Below are 19,426 nucleotides of genomic sequence, written 5' to 3'. Positions count from 1 at the left end.
CTCGGGTGGTTATTGTCCTTGATCTTTTTGGCCTTCCTGTGACATCAGGTGCTGTAGGTGTCATGGAGGGCAGGTAGTTTGCCCCCGGTGATGCGTTGAGGGCGGTGCAATTGCCGTACTGTGATAAAGCCTGACAGGATGCTCTCGATTATGCATTAGTAAAAGTTTGTCAGGGTTTTGGGTGACAAGCTACATTTCTTCAGCCTCCTGAGTTTGAAGAGGCGCTGTTCTTCACCACACTGTCTGTGTGGGTGGACCATTTCAGTTTGTCTGTGATGTGTACACCCAGGAACTTAAAACTTTCCACCTTCTGCACTGCTGTCCCTTCGATGTGGATAGGGGGGTGCTCCCTCTGCTGTTACCTGAAGTCCATGATCATCTCCTTTGTTTTGTTGACGTTGAGTGAGAGGTTGCTTTCCTGACACCACACTCCGAGTCCCCTCACCTCCTCCCTGTAGGCTGTCTCGTCATTGTTGGTGATCAGGCCCACTACTGTTGTGTCGTCTGCAAACTTATTTTTGTTCAGATGGGATAGGGCAGTGTGCAGTGTGATGGCGATTGCATTATCTGTGGACCTTTTGGAGCGGTATGCAAACTGATGTGGGTCTAGGGTGGCCGGTAAGGTGGCGTTGATATGACTAGCCTCTCAAGCACTTCATGATGACAGAAGTAAGTGCTACGGGGAGGTAGTCATTTAGTTCAGTTATCTTTGCTTTCTTGGGTACAGGAACAATGGTAGCCATCTTGAAGCATGTGGGGACAACAGATTAGGATAGGGAGCGATTGAATATGTCCGTAAACACACCAGCCAGCTGGTCTGCGCCTGCTCTGAGGACGTGGCAAGGTATGCCGTCTGGGCCAGCAGCCATGCGAAGGTTAACAAGTTTAAATGTTTTACTCACGTCAGCCATGGAGAAGGAGAAGGGGGACGCAGTCTTTATTAGCTAGCTGCGACGGTGGCACTGTATTATCCTCAAAGTGAGCAAAGAAGGTGTTTAATTTGTCTGGAAGTGTGACATTGGTATCCGTGATGTGGCTGTTTTTGTTTTTGTAATCCGTGTTTTCCTGAAAACCCTGCCACATACGTCTTGTGTCTGAGCCGTTGAATTGCAACTCCACCTTGTCCCTGTACCGGCATTTCACTTGTTTGATTGCCTTAGGGAGGGAATACACTGTTTAAATTCAGCCATGTTTCCAGACCTCTTTCCATAGTTAAATGCGATGGATTGCGCTTTCAGTTTTGCGCGAATGCCGCCATCCATCCACGGTTTCTGGTTAGGGTAGGTTTTAATAGTCACAGTTGGTACAACATCTCCAATGCACTTCTGAATAAACACACTCACCAAGTCAGCGTATAGGTCCATGTTGTTCTCTGAGGCTGACCAGAACATTTTCCAGTCCACACGATCAAAACAATCTTGAAGCGTGGCTTCCGATTGGTCAGACCAGCGTTGAATGGTTCTCGTCACTGTTTGTCACTGTTTGAGTTTCTACCTATAAGACGAAATGAGCAAGATGGCGTTGTGTACTATATGTAATGTTTGTGTGGAGCTTGTTGCATTTACATCAATGATAATTTATGTCAGATATCCATTGCAGGGCAATTATCATACTGGAACAATTTACTTATTCAGAATGTAACTCGGAGAGACTACAGATGCACACATCCATTGGAATGCCAACCACGAGAGGAATCAAGAAAAACAGTGGGAGAGAAAGTCAAACTCCTGCTATTTTGGATGCTACTGAGGTTGTTGTAAACAACTACATATTGCCGGAGGGGTTGGTGGGTGGGTGGGGGTGGGGGGATTTATCCTATCTGAAATGCTCAGAGAACTTTAACTGAGATCAAAGCTGACGCTAAGATGCTCAGATCACCCACTGAAAAGGAAGAGGGGATGGGAGAGGAGTGTCTTGTCCTATCTAATTACACATTTCAGACACCTCATGACCAATTATCTCCCCCTCAGTAGCATCTGCCCTTCGCATGACCGCAAAGCTAATGTCTGGTAAACTGACTGGCTGTTTGTGGAATATCTTATCCCAGCAGGAAGGAAGGAAGGAAGGAAGGAAGGAAGGAAGGAGAGAGAGAGAGAGAGAGAGAGAGAGAGAGAGAGAGAGAGAGAGAGAGAGAGAGAGAGAGAGAGAGAGAGAGAGAGAGAGAGAGAGAGAGAGAGAGAGAGAGAGAGAGAGAGAGAGAGAGAGAGAGAGAGAGAGAGAGAGAGAGCTATATTTTTATTTTTTTACCTCAAAGCTGTTTGTGTTTTTACTCCTTTTCTCTGTCTTTTGCGTGACATGAAGGTGTTTGTCTAGTGCTTTGTGTGATGTAAAGGAAAAGGCTTGCATTCAGTGCATGAAAACAGTCCGGCTTGAAGGGCAAATACCTCCCCCTTTTCTCTTGCTTTAAAACCCTCTTAAAAAGCCCCCTCATGCCCGTTTTCTCACAAATATTCTTCCCATAGGTCTACTATTTGAAGTGAAGACACACAGTTCCCACCAACAGCGTGTTTTGACCATCAGAGAATTTTGTACCCAGCAGGCAGTTCTGTATTCCAAATGGCACCCTATACCCTATATAGTGCACAGCCCTGGTCAAAGTAGTGCACTATATAGGGAATATGGTGCTATTTGAGACTCATCAAGTGTCACAAGATCCTCTCCAGAGGGCATCTTGCCAATCATGGGGCCAGTCCTTGCCTGGGGGGCCCTGTTAGCCACGTTGGCACAGAGGGGGGAACGTAGCGAGAGGGTGACCACTGCTAACGCCCGCCAAGGACTTGGGGCAAGGTTTTGTGTAAAGGCAGGCGAAGCAGCATACCATTACGCGCTACCATAGTGCAGGTGCCCCATATCTCCTCAGGCGATTTGTGAAAGTGCACAGTTGAAAAATGTCAATACTAACAAGTTTGGGGGGGGGCGGTCTGCTGTGAATGGTAACTATTGGATTGGAAACACAGGGTGTGGAGAATTCACTATGTATCCTCATTTTTTTTTTACCTTTTAGACATTTAGCAACGTACAGTTACTGCATTCATCTTAACAATAATTTAAGCTTTCTGGTGATATAAGACATGTCTATGTCACAGAAAGTTGGCTGTTGTTTATAACACCATTCTTGTCAAATATTGCGTATTGAGTAACACTCTCCCGATTTCCAGACACTGATCCAGTATTAAGGTAGTATACTGTAGTTTAGAAGTATAACACAACAACATCACACAGAGACAGACAGTCAGGTACATCATCACTGTACTTCTCCCATGGTCGTATGAATCAGGCAGTGTGATTAAGAAACAATAGCTTTTGTGTGTGGCATATTACGGTAATACACTGTGAAACAGCAACAGCCCCTACGAGAATTATGTTGCAACGAATTCATCAAAACCTCACCTATTAATTACTATTTAGAGTGTGTTTAATGCCAAGGACCCTTACAAATGAACCAGTGCAGCCACAGTGATGAGTTTATAAATTCACAATCATTGTTTGAATTAGATTAAGTTAGACTTGTTGTTATGGTGCTCTTTCTGTCATAGTGGAACTATATATGATTTGACACACACACACTTCTTCATTCTTCTAGTGAGCAGATGAAGGATAAGTGGCACACACACACACACACACACACACACACACACACACACACACACACACACACACACACACACACACACACACACACACACACACACAGCACTAAGCCCCTCTTAACCCCCTCTCTGTGCACCTCTGCTGTGCCTGAGGTGCCAACTGGAGGTTTCTTCACCTGCCATTGGCGGCCCGCCACCCATTCCGGCACTCACCTCCACACACCCCCACACTCAACCCCACACACAGGTGGCCAGGGACAGGGGTGTCACGACGCCTCGTCGCCCACCACCCGGCCCGGGTTCACGCTCCAACGCTCCCACAGCCAACTCTATCTCCTGCAAACACCTTGTTTGGTCTCTCTTGCCTCCCATTTTGTGATTTATAGAGCGGACCATTTTTCATTCTGGGTGGTGGTGGCGTGTATTCTTTTTGTGTGTAGGCAATTGGATCCGATGTGCATGCTCTCGAATGTTTGTTTCAAATGGAAAGGAGATCGGAAGGAGAGGTGGAATCATGCACTTGTTATTTTAAATCTTCCCACAGAAATGGCTCTTAAAGTGATCAGGCTTTGCTGAAAGTGTTTACTGTATACATTACAAACTAACAAGATTTCAAAAATGATTTATGTATTTCAACATGTGTAGACATTTGTACATCTCAAATCAAAGTTTACTGGTCATGTGCACAGTTTTGCAGATGTTACAGCGGGTGCAGCGAAATGCTTATACTACTAGCTCCTAACAATGCAGTAAAATGACAAACAGGTACACAAATAATACAAAATTAAACTAAAGAAAAGAAATCTCTTGTGTCTTAGGACTTTACTTCAAGAGATGAGACTACACTGACATTCAAATGATTCTGTGGAAATTATGACTTGGAAATAATGATTCTCCATTGACACTGTTTTATGGTTTCCAAAATTCCTCGGTTTGTTTATAGAAATTTGACAGCAGCCAACAACTGGTCATAGTAATTGTATCGAGTGAGATTTGTTTCTTTATTCTATTAATATGTCTACCACGATCCGTGTGTATATTCAACATAACTCACAAATAAAACTACGATCTGTGAAAATTAAATTACAATATAACCTTGGTTCGTAAATATGTACAAATATTTCACAACTGAAACTGTTAACTCTAATGAACTTATCCTCTGCAGCAGATGTAACTCTGGGACTTCCTTTCCTGTGGCGGTCCTTATGAGAGCCAGTTTCATCATGATGGGTTTTGCGACTGGCCTTGAAGAAACTTTCAAAGTTCTTGACATTTTCCGGATTGCCTGACCGTGTCTTAAAGTAATGATGGACTGTCGTTTCTCTTTGCTTATTTGAGCTGTTCTTGCCATAATATGGACTTGGTATTTGACCAAATAGCTATCTTCTGTACCACCCCTACCTTGTCACAACACAATGTCCGGGGGGCTCACGTCACCGGCTTTCTAGGCTACACTGAACGGGATTCATTATCATCAACCCCAGACTGTCTTGTCTGATTACACACACCTGGTTCCCAATTCCCCTGATTAGTATGTTATATATGTGCCCTCTGTTCCCTCTGGCTTTGTCGGTTATTGTTCCCATGTCCGTTGGTCGTGTGAGTACCTATGCAGTGGTGTAGCTGTTATGCTGTGTGCTTTATATATTGTGTATTACATGTATCGTCCCGTGTCATTCAACAAGGTTTACCCTCGCTCTTATGTTTGGGTACATCCCAATGTTTTTGTATACGTGTTTGTTTTGGGTGTATTAAAAACCCTATTGTGTATTCCTGCTCCTGTCTCCAAATCCTTTATACCAGCATGACAGAATAACCGACCTGCAAAATGGAGACAGCAGGAAAGGCCGAGCTGGCGACCATTGTAGGGACAGGACAGCACCACGAGGACTGTCTCCTCAAACTGGTATTCACCATGGACAGTGTGCTGGCAACCATCCTGCACTTGGAGGGGAGTGTGCAGTCCCTCCAGTCTCCAGCACTGATCCCTGTACCAGCTCCGACACCACGACCTACCGCCGTTCCATCAGAGCCGGTCCGTGGAATACCCCTGTCCCTGCCGGAGCGCTTCGATGGCGCACCAGCAAGATGCAAGGGGTTCCTTCTACAATGCGACCTGTACCTCACTCGCTACACCGGGGCTGTTTCTGGAGGAGACAGGGTTGCCACCGTCATCTCAGCACTGACCGGACGGGCTCTGGACTGGGGTGAGGGTGGACCCGAGGTCGAGTCCTTCGAGCGCTTAAACCTCCTCTTCCGCTCGTTGTTTGATCATCCATTGGAGGGCCGAGAGGAGGGTGAGCGTCTACTTCGACTACGCCAGGGATCTAGGACCATCTTGGAGTTCACCCTGGAGTTCTGGACCATCGCGGCCTCCACCGGATGGAACGAGTTGGCTCTATATAGACAACATTTTGGTCAATTCAGCTGACCGCGTCCAGCATGTCTCGTTAGTCAGGTCTGTGCTGAGAAGACTGTTGGAGCATGATCTATATGTTAAACAGGAGAAATGTTTGTTTTTCCAGCGGACCGTGTCCTTTTTGGGCTATCTCATCTCCACGGAGGGAGTGAAAATGGAGGAGCAATACGTTAGCGCAGTCAGGTCATGGCCCATCCCCAGCTCTGTGAAAACAGTCCAGCGATTCCTGCGGTTCGCCAACTATTTCCAGAGGTTCATCCGGGGCTTCAGCACGGTGGTCGTGCCTCTTACCGCTCTACTGAGAGGAAGCGGCTTCGTTTGAAGGCGGAGGCGGAGAGAGTGTTCGTGATGCTGAAGGCACGATTCACTACTGCTCCCATGTTGGCACATCCCGACCATAATTGCAACAGGGTTTTCCAATGATCAATTAGCCTTTTAAAATGATAAACTTGGATTAGCTAACACAACGTGCCATTGGAACACAGGAGTGATGGTTGCTGATAATTGGCCTCTGTATGCCTATGTAGATATTCCATAAAAAATGGCTGTTTCCAGCTACAATAGTAAGTTACAACATTAACAATGTCTACACTGTATTTCTGATCAATTTGATGTTATTTTAACCCCTGTGCGGCCATCCAGCGAAAAATCATATCGTCATTAGCATAACAAAATTGTATACATTTTTTTTTTCAAATTATATCGTTTTATAGATACACCTCTCCTGAATCGAACCACGTTGTCCTATTTCAAAAAGGCTTTACAGCAAAAGCAAAACATTAGATTATGTTAGAGGAGTATATCGTAAAAGTAGCCACATAGCCATTTTCCGACCAACCACATGCATCACAAATAACCAAAAAACAGCTAAATGCAGGACAAACCTTTGACAATCTTCATCAGATGACACACCTAGGACATCATGTTACACAATACATGCATTCTTTTGTTCGATAAAGTTCATATTTATGTATAAAAACAGCATTTTACATCGGTGCGTAACGTTGACTAACTATTTTCCCTCAAATGCATCCAAGGAAACTGAGCTACAATTTACTAAATTACTATTCGAAAACATTTTTAAAATGTAATATTGTCATTCTAAGATTTATAGATGAATATCTCTTGAAAGCACCTGTAATGCCAGATTTAAAATGAACTTTACTGGGTAATCATACTTTGCGATGAAAGGGGATGCGATACTCTGAAAAATAGGCTAACGTTACAGGTCAGCGCCATCTTGGAACAATCGCATATCACATCTAGTCTTGTATACTATTGTCAATAATCCCTTACCTTTGGTTGTCTTCATCAGAAAGCACTTCCAGGAATCCCAGGTCCACAACAAATGTATTTTAGTTCGAAAAATTACTCCTTTATGTTCCAAGAGCTTGTTCTTGTTAGCGCGTCTGAAGGCTGATCCCAAATGCTCCGTCGGCCGCGGGACAGCCATTTCGAGAAAATGCTTTTTTTCCCCATTTAGGTTTGTTCAAACATGTCAAACGTTGTATAACATAAATCTTCAGGGCGTTTTTCAACAAGAGAGCCAATAAGATTCAAGGGGGACGATTGCATTGTGTTTCAAAACGTTTCAAAAGGGGAGGGTAACCAGGGGCGCCGGCGTCATAATGGTGATGGCCCTCTCCGTGTGACCACGTTCCACAGCGTCTCATTCATTCAGTTTTAACAGTAGGAGACTCAAACCACTTTGTAAAGACTGGGGACATCTAGTGGAAGCAATAGGAAGTGCTCAATGAACCATAGCTCACGGTGTGATTAATAGGCAACGTGATGAAGTTGAGTTCGCAATTCAGAATTCCACTTCCTGTTTCCATCTGTCTCGGGGTTTTCACTGCCATATGAGTTCTGTTATACTCACAGACACCATTCAAACAGTTTTAGAAACTTTAGGGTGTTTTCTATCCACAAGTATTAATTATATGCATATCCTAGCTTCTGAGTTTGAGTAGTAGGCCGTTTAATATGGGCACTAATTTTTTTCAAAATGCGCTGTGGCGCCCCCTATCCTAGGCAGCCGTCAAGAGGTTAAATGGACAAAAATGTGCTTTTCTTTCAAAAACAAGGACATTTCAAAGTGACCACAAACTTTTGAACGGTAGTGTATATGTATATGTGATGGGATGTATAGACATTATGGACAGTATGTGGAAAGAATATGTAGTATATCTGAAGAATACGTAGGATAGAGTAGTATATGTACAACAATAGTTAAATAGGACAGCCTTGACTAGAATACAGTATATACTGTACATATGAAATGGATAAAACGGTATGTAAACATTATTAACCTCTCTAGGGTCGGCGGGACGAAATCGTCCCACCTACGTAACAGCCAGTGGAATCCTGTGGCGCGTTATTCAAATACCTTAGAAATGCTATTACTTCAATTTCTCAAACATATGACTATTTTACACCATTTTAAAGACAAGACTCTCGTTAACCTCTATGGGCTAGGTGGGACGCTAGCGTCCCACCCGTGGTGCACTCCATCAACAGCAGGTGCATTTCAAGAGCGGCAAATTTGAATCCAAATAAATGTCAAAATTCCAATTTTTCAAACATACAACTATTTTACACCCTTTGAAAGATAAACATCTCCTTAACCTCTATGGGCTAGGTGGGACGCTAGCGTGCCACCCGTGGTGCACTCCATCAACAGCAGGTGCATTTCAAGAGCGGCAAATTTGAATCCAAATAAATGTCAAAATTCAAATTTTTCAAACATACAACTATTTTACACCCTTTGAAAGATAAACATCTCCTTAATCTAACCACGTTTTACGATTTCAAAAAGGTTTTACGGCGAAAGCATAAATTTAGAGTATGTTAGGACAGTACATTTACAAGAGTTGTGTGTAATGTTTTGTCAAGTCAAAGACAGGGTCACCAAAACCATAAAACCAGCTAAAATGATGCACTAACCTTTTACAATCTCCATCAGATGACACTCCTAGGACATTATGTTAGACAATGCATGCATTTTTAGTTCTATCAAGTTCATATTTATATCCAAAAACAGCGTTTTACTATGGCATTGATGTTGAGGAAATCGTTTCCCTCCAATAACCGGCAGTCAAGTCAGCGTCACAAATTAAATAATTAAAATTAGAAAACATTGGTAAAATATTATATTGTCATTTAAAGAATTATAGATTTACATCTCTTGAACGCAATCAACTTGCCAGATTTAAAAATAACCTTACTGGGAAATCACACGTTGCAATAATCTGAGCACTGCGGCCAGAAAAATACGCGTTGCGATACAGACTAGACGTCATGTTGGGGAGATCTAAAATCGAAAATACTATGTAAATAATCCATTACCTTTGATTCTCTTCATCAGATGTCACTTCCAGGTATCACAGGTCCATAACGAATGTAGTTTTGGTCAAAAAAGCTCATCATTTATGTCCAAAAATCTCCGTCTTGTTAGCACATGATCTAAGCCAGCCGGACTTCTCGTCATGAACGAGGGGAAAAAATATATTTACGTTCGTTCAAACATGTCAAACGTTGTATAGCATAAATCATTAGGGCCTTTTTTAACCAGAACATGAATAATATTCAAGGTGGACGAATGCATACTCTTTTATAACGTATTGGAACGAGGGTACCCAACATGAACTCGCGCGCCAGGTGTCTAATGGGACATCATCGTTCCATGGCTCTTGTTCGGTCAGATCTCCCTCCAGAAGACTCAAAACACTTTGTAAAGGCTGGTGACATCTAGTGGAAGCAATAGGAAGTGCCAAAATATTTCTCAGCCCCTGTGTTTTTCAATGGGATAGGTTTAAAGGTAATACAACACATCAGGTATCCACTTCCTGTCAGAAAATGTCTCAGGGTTTTGCCTGCCAAATGAGTTCTGTTATACTCACAGACACCATTCAAACAGTTTTAGAAAATGTAGGGTGTTTTCTATCCATATGTAATAAGTATATGCATATTCTAGTTACTGGGTAGGAGTGGTAACCAGATTAAATCGGGTATGTTTTTTTATCCAGCCGTGTCAATACTGCCCCCTAGCCCTAACAGGTTAATCTAACCACACTGTCCGATTTCAAAAAGGCTTTACAACGAAAGCAAAACATTAGATTATGTCAGCAGAGTACCCAGCCAGAAATAATTAGACACCTTTTTTTCAAGCTAGCGTATAATGTCACAAAAACCCAGAAGACAGCTAAATGCAGCACTAACCTTTGATGATCTTCATCAGATGACAACCCTAGGACATTATGTTATACAATACATGCATGTTTTGTTCAATCAAGTTCATATTTATATCAAAAAACCAGCTTTTTACATTAGCATGTGACGTTCAGAACTAGCATACCCCCCGCAAACTTCCGGTGAATTTACTAAACATTTACTAAATTACTCACGATAAACGTTCACAAAAAGCATAACAATTATTTTAAGAATTATAGATACAGAACTCCTCTATGCACTCGATATGTCCGATTTTAAAATAGCTTTTCGGTGAAAGCACATTTTGCAATATTCTAAGTAGATAGCCCGGCATCACAGGGCTAGCTATTTAGACACCCAGCAAGTTTAGCCTTCACCAAACTCCGATTTACTATTAGGAAAGTTTGATTACCTTTGGTGTTCTTCGTCAGAATGCACTCCCAGGACTTCTACTTCAATAACAAATGTTGGTTTGGTCCCAAATAATCCATAGTTATATCCAAACAGCGGCGTTTTGTTCGTGCGTTCAAGACACTATCCGAAAGGGTAAAGAAGGGTGACGAGCACGACGCATTTCGTGACAAAAAAATGCTAAATATTCCATTACCGTACTTCGAAGCATGTCAACCGCTGTTTAAAACGAATTTTTATGCCATTTTTCTCGTAAAAAAGCGATAATATTCCGACCGGGAATCTGCGTTTAGGTAAAAAGACGAAAGAAAATAAAGCACGGGGTCAACTCGTGCATGCGCCTAAGCCCATTGTCCTCTGATCGGCCACTTGCCAAAAGCGCAAATGTGTTTCAGCCTGGGGCTGCCTCGATATCATTCAACTTTTTCCCGGCTTCTGAGAGCCTATGGGAGCCGTAGGAAGTGTCACGTTAGAGCAAAGATCCTCAGTCTTCAATAAAAAGAGACAAGAAGAACAAGATCTTGTCAGAGAGGGCACTTCCTGTAAGGAATCTTCTCAGGTTTTTGCCTGCCATATGAGTTCTGTTATACTCACAGACACCATTCAAACAGTTTTAGAAACTGTAGGGTGTTTTCTATCCAAAGCCAATACTTATATGCATATTCTAGTTTCTGGGCAGGAGTAGTAACCAGATTAAATCGGGTACGTTTTTTATCCGGCCGTGTCAATACTGTCCCCTACCCCCAACAGGTTAACTTCTTGTGGATCATTTGGATGCTAGCGTCCCATCTGGCCAACATCCGGTGAAATTGCAGAGCACGAAATTCAAATTAAATTACTGTAAATATTTAACTTTCATGAAATCACAAGTGCAATACATCAAAATAAAGCTTAACTTGTTGTTAATCTAGCCGCCGTGTCAGATTTCAAAAAGGCTTTACGGCAAAAGCAAACCATGCGATTATCTGAGGACAGCGCCCAGCACACAAATGCATAACAAATCATTTTCAACCAGGGAGTTGGGACACGAAAGTTAGAAATAGCGATATAATATATGCCTTACCTTTGAAGATCTTCTTCTGTTGGCACTCCAAAAGCTCCCAGTTACATTACAAATGGTCCTTTTGTTCGATAAAGTCCTTCTATATATCCATAAAAACCCAGTTTAGCTAGCACGCTTCAGTCAATAATCTACTCGGTTTCCCTCCTTCAAAATACATACAAAATGAATCCCAAACGTTACCAATAAACTTATCCAAACAAGTCAATCAACATTTATAATCAATCACCTTACTCATCACCTTAGGTACCCTAATACACAAATAAACGATACAATTTAAGCAACCTCTAATGTCCAGTGTTGAGTAACCGGGTGGTTGCTGGCTTTTGACAGTGACTAAGTTCAGGGCAGGGTATTGGGTGGAAGCTGGCTAGTGATGGCCACTTAACAGTCTGATGGCCTTGAGATAAATGCTGTTTTTTAGTCTCTCGGTCCCAGCTTTGATGCACCTGTACTGACTTCACCTTCTGGATGGTAGCGGGGTGAACAGGCTGTGGCTCGGGTGGCTGAGGTCCTTGATGATATTCTTGGCCTTCCTATGACACCAGGTGCTGTAGATGTCCTGGAGGGCAGGTAGTGTGCCCCCGGTGCTGTTTTGGGCAGACCGCACCACCCTCTGGAAAGCCCTGTGTTTGCGTACTGTGCAGTTGCCATACCAGGCGGTGACACAGACCGACAGGATGATCTCAATGGTGCATCTGTAAAGGTTTGTGGGTCTTAGGGGCGAAGCCAAATTTCGTCAGCCTCCTGAGGTTGAAGAGGCTCTGTTGCTCCTTACATTTACATTTACGTCATTTAGCAGACGCTCTTATCCAGAGCGACTTACAAATTGGTGCATTCACCTTATGATATCCAGTGGAACAACCACTTTACAATAGTACATCTATATCTTTTTTTTGGGGGGGGGTTAGAAGGATTACTTTATCCTATCCCAGGTATTCCTTAAAGAGGTGGGGTTTCAGGTGTCTACGGAAGGTCGTGATTGACTCCGCTGTCCTGGCGTCGTGAGGGAGCTTGTTCCACCATTGGGGTGCCAGAGCAGCGAACAGTTTTGACTGGGCTGAGCGGGAACTGTGCTTCCGCAGAGGTAGGGGGGCCAGCAGGCCAGAGGTGGATGAACGCAGTGCCCTTGTTTGGGTGTAGGGCCTGATCAGAGCCTGAAGGTACGGAGGTGCCGTTCCCCTCACAGCTCCATAGGCAAGCACCATGGTCTTGTAGCAGATGCGAGCTTCAACTGGAAGCCAGTGGAGTGTGCAGAGGAGCGGGGTGACGTGAGAGAACTTGGGAAGGTTGAACACCACACGGGCTGCGGCATTCTGGATGAGTTGTAGGGGTTTAATGGCACAGGCAGGGAGCCCCGCCAACAGGGAGTTGCAGTAATCGAGACGGGAGATGACAAGTGCCTGGATTAGGACCTGCGCCGCTTCCTGTGTAAGGCAGGGTCGTACTCTGCGAATGTTGTAGAGCATGAACCTACAGGATCGGGTCACCGCCTTGATGTTAGCGGAGAACGACAGGGTGTTGTCCAGGTTCACGCCAAGGCTCTTAGCACTCTGGGAGGAGGACACAATGGAGTTGTCAACCGTGATGGCGAGATCATGGAAAGGGCAGTCCTTCCCCGGGAGGAAGAGCAGCTCCGTCTTGCCGAGGTTCAGCTTGAGGTGGTGATCCGTCATCCACACTGATATGTCTGCCAGACATGCAGAGATGCGATTCGCCACCTGGTTATCAGAAGGGGGAAAGGAGAAGATTAATTGTGTGTTGTCTGCGTAGCAATGATAGAAGAGACCATGTGAGGATATGACAGAGCCAAGTGACTTGGTGTATAGCGAGAATAGGAGAGGGCCCAGAACTGAGCCCTGGGGGACACCAGTGGTGAGAGCACGTGGTGCGGAGACAGATTCTCGCCACGCCACCTGGTAGGAGAGAACTGTCAGGTAGGACGCAATCCAAGAGTGAGCCGCGCCGGAGATACCCAACTCGGAGAGGGTGGAGAGGAGGATCTGATGGTTCACAGTATCAAAGGCAGCAGATAGGTCTAGAAGGATGAGAGCAGAGGAGAGAGAGTTAGCTTTATCAGTGCGGAGAGCCTCTGGGACACAGAGAAGAGCAGTCTCAGTTGAATGACCAGCCTTGAAACCTGACTGATTTGAATCAAGAAGGTCATTCTGAGAGAGATAGCAGGAGAGCTGGCCAAGGACGGCATGTTCAAGAGTTTTGGAGAGAAAAGAAAGAAGGGATACTGGTCTGTAGTTGTTGACATCGGAGGGATCGAGTGTAGGTTTTTTGAGAAGGGGTGCAACTCACGCTCTCTTGAAGACGGAAGGGACATAGCCAGCGGTCAAGGATAAGTTGATGAGCGAGGTGAGGTAAGGGAGAAGGTCTCCGGAAATGGTCTGGAGAAGAGAGGAGGGGATAGGGTCAAGCGGGCAGGTTGTTGGGCGGCCGGCTGTCACAAGACGCAAGATTTCATCTGGAGAGAGAGAGGGGAGAAAGAGGTCAAAGCATAGGGTAGGGCAATGTTAGCAGGACCAGCGGTGTCGTTTGACTTAACCTCTCTAGGGTAGGGGGCAGTATTTGCACGGCCGGATAAAAAACGTACCCGATTTAATTTGGTTATTACTACTGCCCAGAAACTAGAATATGCATATAATTGTTTGATTTGGATAGAAAATACCCTAAAGTTTCTAAAACTGTTTGAATGGTGTCTGTGAGTATAACAGAACTCATATGGCAGGCAAAAACCTGAGAAGATTCCTTACAGGAAGTGCCCTCTCTGACCATTTATTGGCCTTCTACATTCTCTTTATTGAAAACTGAGGATCTCTGCTGTAACGTGACACTTCCTACGGCTCCCATAGGCTCTCAGAAGGCGGCAAAACGTTGAATGGTGACTTTGCAGGCCATGGCTGAAAAACAGTAGCGCATTTGGATAGTGGTCGATCAGAGAACAATGAGACTGGGGCACGTGCACGAGCCGACATCATGTTTTTATTTTTTCGTCTTTGAACGAAAACAGGGTTTCCCGGTCGGAATATTATCGCTTTTTTACGAGAAAAATCGCATAAAAATTGATTTTAAACAGCGGTTGATATGCTTCGAAGTACGGTAATGGAATATTTCGGATTTTTTTGTCACGAAACGCGTCGGGCGCGTCACCCTTATTTACCCTTCGGATAGTGTCTTGAACGCACGAACAAAACAGAGGATATTTGAACATAACTATGGATTATTTTGAACCAAACCAACATTTGTTATTGAAGTAGATGTCCTGGGCGTGCATTCTGACGAAGAACAGCAAAGGTAATCCAGTTTTTCTTATAGTAAATCTGAGTTTGGTGATGGCCAAACTTGGTGGGTGTCAAAATAGCTAGCCCGTGATGGCGAGCTATCTACTCAGAATATTGCAAAATGTGCTTTTTAAAATTGGACATGGCGATTGCATAAAGGAGTTCTGTATCTATAATTCTTAAAATAATTGTTATGTTTTTTGTGAACATTTATCGTGAGTAATTTAGTAAATTCACCGGAAGTTAGTATGCTAGTTCTGAACGTCACATGCTAATGTAAAAAGCTGGTTTTTGATATAAAGATGAACTTGATTGAACAAAACATAACTTCAATACAGTCAAACGAAGTAATCTAAATAATAGATGGTAAACCAAGCTATTAATATATGTAGGCTACCTATGTAGGCATTGAAGCATGAAAGCATGAAGCATGAAATGACCAATTGAAAGTAATCCGGTGACAAGTTGATCAATGTTATTATTAAAATGTAAAACTGATGATGGCACATTAAAGTGCAGAAACACTACATACACCGATTCACAAACACACAGGGAAGTTAACACATCATTAGGAATTGCAACCAGGTGCTATTGGCTTGGTTTCCACCATGTGGCACTCTTGCCTTCTTTTATTGAGTGACTTAATAACTTGATAATATTGATAAGTAACATGGTATTTGTCTTGTTGTGTGTGCGGTGCAGTTGACTCATTATTTGTATTTTATTCCCACTGTTTCCACAGACCTGTCCATTCTGAGTCAACCTCACTGCTCTTGAACCCAACTGCAACTCCTACAGCAGTATATCTGTTGTTAACCTCTTGGGGCTAGGTGGGACGCTAGCGTGCCACCTGTGGTGCACTCCATCAACAGCAGGTGCATTTCAAGAGCGGCAAATTTGAATCCAAATAAATGTCAAAATTCAAATTTTTCAAAAATACAACTATGTTACACCATTTGAAAGATAAACATCTCCTTAATCTAACCACGTTTTACGATTTCAAAAAGGTTTTACGGCGAAAGCATAAATTTAGAGTATGTTAGGACAGTACATTTACAAGAGTTGTGTGTAATGTTTTGTCAAGTCAAAGACAGGGTCACCAAAACCATAAAACCAGCTAAAATGATACACTAACCTTTTACAATCTCCATCAGATGACACTCCTAGGACATTATGTTAGACAATGCATGCATTTTTAGTTCTATCAAGTTCATATTTATATACAAAAACAGCGTTTTACTATGGCATTGATGTTGAGGAAATCGTTTCCCTCCAATAACCGGCAGTCAAGTCAGCGTCACAAATTAAATAATTAAAATTAGAAAACATTGGTAAAATATTATATTGTCATTTAAAGAATTATAGATTTACATCTTTTGAACGCAATCAACTTGCCAGATTTAAAAATAACCTTACTGGGAAATCACACTTTGCAATAATCTGAGCACTGTGCCCAGAAAAATACGCGTTGCGATACAGACTAGACGTCATGTTGGGGAGATCTAAAATCGAAAATACTATGTAAATAATCCATTACCTTTGATTCTCTTCATCAGATGTCACTTCCAGGTATCACAGGTCCATAACGAATGTAGTTTTGTTCAAAAAAGCTCATCATTTATGTCCAAAAATCTCCGTCTCAGTTAGCACATGATGTAAGCCAGGTGACTTCTCGTCATGAACGAGGGAAAAATATATTTCCGTTCGTTCAAAGACATGTCAAACGTTTGTATAGCATAAATCATTAGGGGCTTTTAATCCAAGAAAAAAATAGGTTGAATTTAGGTTAAACTGTTCTCTTAGGTCACACCACTCCTCCACTGGCATTCTGCGGCTGCATACATCATATTTAAGACTCTGTTGCTCACCTTAAGTGTAGCGAGGGGCACTCCTCTGCCTTTTGCAACAGTGAACATCTAAATAGAGGATAACGTGTGTGTGTGTTAGCGTTTCCATGCTGATGCCATCCTTCAACCGTATTACAATGCCATTTAATGTGTTGTTTGCCTTGTACGCATTTGTGACTGAATTTATTAATGTGTGTTACACATAAAAAAAACACCCATGACACAAGGCTCGTCTCCATGATGGATAATTACCTGGAAATAAGAAGTGCTCCTGACATATAATTATTATGATGATGTTTTAATGTGTTGTCATATTTGTCTCGCCTGCCTTGTGAAGGCGAAGATAATGTTCCACATGTGCATGGTCAATAAAGTTTTTATTAATATAGTGACAGATTGATTCAGGTTTGAAGTCTATCAGTTGAAAGTAGGCTTATATCTCCATGAATAGCAAATACCCATAATACAATCAGACTGGAATATCTCTTTAACCTTTTCACATGTATTAACAAACGAGTGTGATCATTCTATACTGCTTGCTGTTGTCTACAATCAAACTGGTGTGATTAGATCGCTTGATTAGAACGTAAATTTTTGATTGACGCAACATTCAGCATTTGAGCTGGCAACACTTTTTTTCACAGAAACATTTTGCACAAACACGGTCCTTACAAAGTTCTTTACAGAATGTGGTCAGTTTATTTTTGGATACAATGTTCAGATATTCACAGAAGTAACTACAGCATAACAAAATCATCCAAACCGGAAAATGTAGGCTACATTTTTCCTAGCGCTAACTGAGGAAAGATTGGCATAACACATATGTTTATAACTCTCGGTTGACAGAAACTACAATATGAATTAACTAATAGCAATTACTATTTGTAATGAATCACATCACAGGTGAGCTCACCATTGAAATCGAAAGAAATCCGACGATGGGTTGTTTGTGCGCGGCGGAATGTTTGTTTTTTCGCATCAACCAAAGTTAATAAGAGGAGACAAGATCAATCAATCAAATTCAAACAAATTTATTTATAAAGCCCTTCTTACATCAGCTGATGTATCAAAGTGCTGTACAGAAACCCAGCCTAAAACCCCAAACAGCAAGCAATGCAGGTGTAGAAGCACGGTGGCTAGAAAAAAACTACCTAGAAAGGCCAGAACCTAGGAAGAAACCTAGAGAGGAACCAGGCTATGAGGGGTGGCCAGTCCTCTTCTGGCTGTGCCGGGTGGAGATTTTAACAGAACATGGCCAAGATGTTCAAATGTTCATAGATGACCAGCAGGGTCAAATAATAATAATCACAGTGGTTGTAGAGGGTGCAGCAGGTCAGCATCTCAGGAGTAAATGTCAGTTGGCTTTTCATAGCCGATCATTCAGAGTATCTCTACCGCTTCTGCTGTCTCTAGAGAGTTGAAAACAGCATGTCCGGTGAACTGGTCAGGGTTCCATAGCCGCAGGCAGAACCGCTGAAACTGGAGCAGCAGCTCGACCAGGTGGACTGGGGACAGCAAGGAGTGGTTGAGACAGGAGGGGTCGGGAGACACTGTGGCGCCGTCTGACGATACCCCCGGACAGGGCCAAACAGGCAGGATATAACCACACCCACTTTTCCAAAGCACAGCCCCCACACCACTGGAGGGATATTTTCAACCACCAACTTACCATCCCTGAGACAAGGCCGAGTATAGCCCACGAAGATTTCCCCTACAGCACAACCTCTTGGGGGGGTGCCAACTCGGACAGGAACACCACATCAGGGACTCATCCCACTCAAGTGACGCACCCCTCCTAAGGATGGCATGGAAGCGCACCAGTAAGCCAGTGACTCAGTCCCTGTAATAGGGTTTGAGACAGAGAATCCCAGTGGAGAGAGGGGAACCGGCCAGGCAGAGACAGCAAGGGTGGTTCGTTGCTCCAGTGCCTTTCCATTCACCTTCACACTCCTGGGCCAGACTACACTCAATCATAGGACCTACTGAAGAGATGAGTCTTCAATAAAGACTTAAAGGTTGAAACCGAGTCTGCGTCTCTCACATGGATAGGCAGACCATTCCATAAAAATGGAGCTCTATAGGAGAAAGCCCTGCCTCCAGCTGTTTGCTTAGAAACTCTAGGGACAGTAAGGAGGCCTGCGTCTTGTGACCGTAGCGTACGTGTAGGTATGTACGGCAGGCCCAAATCGGAAAGATGGGTAGGAGCAAGCCCATGTAATGCATTGTAGGTTAGCAGTAAAACCTTGAAATCAGCCCTTGCCTTAACAGGAAGCCAGTGTAGAATGGCTAGCACTGGAGTAATATGATGAAATGTTGGGGTTCTAGTCAAGATTCTAGCAGCCGTGTTTATCACTAACTGAAGTTTATTTAGTGCTTTATCCAGATTGCCGGAAAGTAGAGCATTGCAGTAGTCTAACCTAGAAGTGACAAAAGCATGGATACATTTTTCTGCATCATTTTTGGACTGAAAGTTTCAGATTTTTGCAATGTTACGTAGATGGAAAAGCTGTCCTTGAAACAGTCTTGATATGTTCGTCAAAAGAGAGATCAGGGCCCAGAGTAACGCCGAGGTCCTTCACAGTTTTATTTGAGACGACTGT

The sequence above is a fragment of the Salmo salar genome, chromosome ssa22, assembly GCF_905237065.1.
Source record: "Salmo salar chromosome ssa22, Ssal_v3.1, whole genome shotgun sequence".
Lineage (NCBI taxonomy): Eukaryota > Metazoa > Chordata > Actinopteri > Salmoniformes > Salmonidae > Salmo > Salmo salar.
This window is presented reverse-complemented; position numbering follows the sequence as displayed.